Below are 3,505 nucleotides of genomic sequence, written 5' to 3' on the forward strand. Positions count from 1 at the left end.
ATAAGCAAACATATTATCAAGGGAAGCAAAAACCAGCATATGGAAGGAAGAAGAAAGAGACAATAGCAGTCTCAACATGAAGAGAGGTAATTTAGTTTCATGAAAATGTATACAACCATAATTTCCTCTCTCATAATAATTACGTGTAGTATCTGTCGGCATTCTAGGAATGGGGGTACCCAGACCTGCTTGCCTCTAGCCCAAGGTTGGCCCACCTCACCGACCAGAAACCAATAGGCCCTGCACCACTCAAGCCAGGGCCCTCGCGAGGGCCCAAGCCTCGCAAGGAGGAACAACTTCAAGACCCGTAGGGGGCCTCCTCAAAACTCCTCCGGAGTGGCGAAGATTTCGATGCAAGACCCAGCCTCAGGAGTCAAGGATGACGCGGAGAAAGGACAGGCGGGCAGCGAATTGTCGGACAGAGCAGTTTCCCCTTTCGTGCAAAGGAGGGAAGGACGTACGTGGTTTCCAAAGGCATCTCCCAAAGGTTTCCATTCTGGTGCAACAAGGCCATCGCCGCTCGCCGGCAGGACGGACATCACCCCTGGACCCGTCCCTGCGGCGCTGACAGCCACTTCTGCAAGCGAAGACCACCTTTGGGGCAGGGGAGCATGTTCCCATGTTCCCCTTCAAAGATTGAGCATTTTGGGATCCCTTCCCGCCCTTGCGATGGAGGAAGAGGACCCGGGTCACTGCTATATATAGAGGATAGGTCACTTCGTAGAGGGGGATCCGATTCCAAACCTCTGATCCGATTCATTCTTTCGCACCCCTAGACCACGCAAAGGCCACCCAGCCTCCGGAGGCCCCCGAACACTATACTAGTTCATCCACCAACCTCCACGATAGGCAATCCACCAAATCAGGAGTAGGGTATTACGCTTCTCAGCGACCCGGGCCTGGGTAAACTGTTGTGTTCCGTGTCGTCCTCACTATCGAGTGAGCTCTCTGCCATCCCCAACGAGTAGCAAATTAGGTGAGGCGAGTTCGAGAGAAATCTTCGTACATGTCCCTGAGTTCAATTATTAAGGGTTTAGCGGAGCCCGAAATCCGACGTTTGGCGCGCCAGGTAGGGGGCGTGTCAAGGTCTTCTCCGAGCTTCATCTTCCCTAAGCCCCGCTGCTCTGATAGCCAGTGCCGAACAAGCTTCTTCGAGCCTCATCGAGCTGGCTTACAACCGTCATACCATAGCGGCCGGAAGCACGTGTACCGGCGTTATGGTACCAGGCGGCTCGTACCAGATCGTCAACATCGTCTCCATCGTCGCAGACACCAGCACCACCCAGGCGCACGGCGGCGGGGAGGCACCCCCGGCATCCACGACACGCTGCATCAGCTTGGGGGACCTCAGCGCGCATGACACGCTAAAGATGGCGAGCAAGATGCTCCGATAGCGACCGACGCAAGGAGGCTTCAACGCCTGGGCGGACCACGTCACGAAGCTGATCGCCATCGCCCAGAAGGCCACTGTCGGCGATGCTGGGTTGACACCTATGGGAATCAACGTGAAACCCTTATGATTGTAGGGCAGGGGAAGCTAACGATCAGCACCCGGCAAACCTTTTCACCCAGGTTCAGGCCACTTACACGTAAAACCCTACGTCCTGCTTGTCTGGTTTGTATTAAGCGTTTTGGTGTTGGTTGTTATAGTGACTGTTGATAACCTTCTTCTAGGGCAATGTCCAAAGAGTCTAACCCCTTGTGAATGAGCTAAGGGCCTCCTTTTGTAGGCAAAGGGGTCACCTATAGTGCTTGGTGGTAGGTTCACGAGAAGCTACAATGAACCTAGAGCGGTGCTTATCCATCTACCGTTGTCAGGTGCATTAAATGCATGTCTTGTCCTTGTCAGCGATGTGCTGGTGAAGACACGTATCCAAGCGTTTCGACACTTGGACGCTACGTTGGCGCATGCGGAATGCGTTGGAACTTGGGGGTGCTGGCACTGTGGCGAGGGCGGTTGCCCTCCAATGCTTAGCCCCGTCATCCCGGCAAGGGTGCTTGCCGGGGCCTTGGGCCTTTGTCCCGGCATGGGAGCTTGCCGGGGATTCGGTTTTCATCCTGACAAGGGAGACTTGTCGAGGTATTGTACTTGGTGAGTTCATCACGCCCACCAAATGGGCGTGGCCTTGGTCATCTTCCCGGCAAGGCAGGCTTGCCGAGGCCTTGATTATCTTCCCGGCAAGGCAGGTTTGCCGAGGCCTCGATTATCTTGGGGGATGCATCTTGTGTGGGTCCTGCCTGCCCTGTCGGCAGGGGCTGTTTGCGCCCGTGCACAAGTCTGGGGCACTAGGGAACCCAGTCTTTAGTGCACCGACAGCCATCCGACCCCACTCTTCTTCAGGGCCGCAGGCGCCAGGCACCGGGGGCTCGCACCTCCTGCCCACCCTCGAGCCTGCAAACGGCGGGGCCCCTCCGGTGCTGGACGGGGCTGAGAGAGACGTGTTGCATGCTGCCCTCCTCCTCCTCCATATTCCAGTGGCTGGCCTCGAGGCGCAGCATGCCGGCAACCACCAGGGGCGTGATGAGAACGGCAGGACGTTCGATACACACACCGGCACGCATCACCAAGACCAGGTCGGCCCCCGACAACCCGGGGCGGCCATGCAGTAGCGCTCCCTCAGGCGCAGCCAGTAGCGAACGACGGAGGCGCCGGCGTGGGCGAGCCATGCCAATGGAAACATGCCAGGGTACCAAGGGAGGAGTCTGCACCAAGCAATGCCAGGACCACCCAACAGCGGCAACAGGAACAAACGACTTCGTGCGCAGGCCCATCGCAGGAAGAACTCCGAGCAACGCGACCGGGGGGACCTCACCCCGCCGCCGAGAGGGACTGTCTCCTTCGCGCTGTTGAACGACTTTTGAGGTTGATCGAACACCTACACGGAGTCTTACATACCGTGTTATGTAACACCACTAGACCCTCCCGGCGAGGAAGAGCCTCACGCGTCCAACCTAGGCGATACTCCTCCTCGGGAGTAAGGAACGCTCTGGGGGTCCCCCTTGAGCCGCACCCTAGGGCTCCCGATGGCGGAGCATTGGGCCTAAGGGGCGCGGGCAGGGAGGCCCCCCCAAGCCGCGGGGCACGATGCCAGCCGCCGCCGCTGCGGAGGAACTGTGAAGAACCGGGTCCCCGGCCTCAGGAGGACGGGACAGAGAAAGCAACGAGAAACAAGTGGCGCAGGTCACCCGAGGCGACTACGATGCTGGTGTGGGCGTCGAGGGTCGGGCCTCATTAGGCGGCCTCATGCGCGAAGAAGCTATGCAAGGTAATTTTTTGGTTCACTTGTCTAGGGAGCGTCTGCTAGCTGCATGAAGTTCAAGTGTTCAGGGCACGCCTCTCCCAATCATATCATTTACGCATGCTTCCATAACTTGTGTGCCATCCATTCAGCGATCTTACATCTTGCCTTGCTTATATCTTTGGGCGATCTACCTCCCCCACTGGCGGGCTCCGGTCAGTGGCATCACCCCGTCGCGGGACCTGGGGAGGCCACGTGGCTCCCCA

The sequence above is a fragment of the Hordeum vulgare genome, chromosome 6H, assembly GCF_904849725.1.
Source record: "Hordeum vulgare subsp. vulgare chromosome 6H, MorexV3_pseudomolecules_assembly, whole genome shotgun sequence".
Taxonomy (NCBI): Eukaryota; Viridiplantae; Streptophyta; class Magnoliopsida; order Poales; family Poaceae; genus Hordeum; species Hordeum vulgare.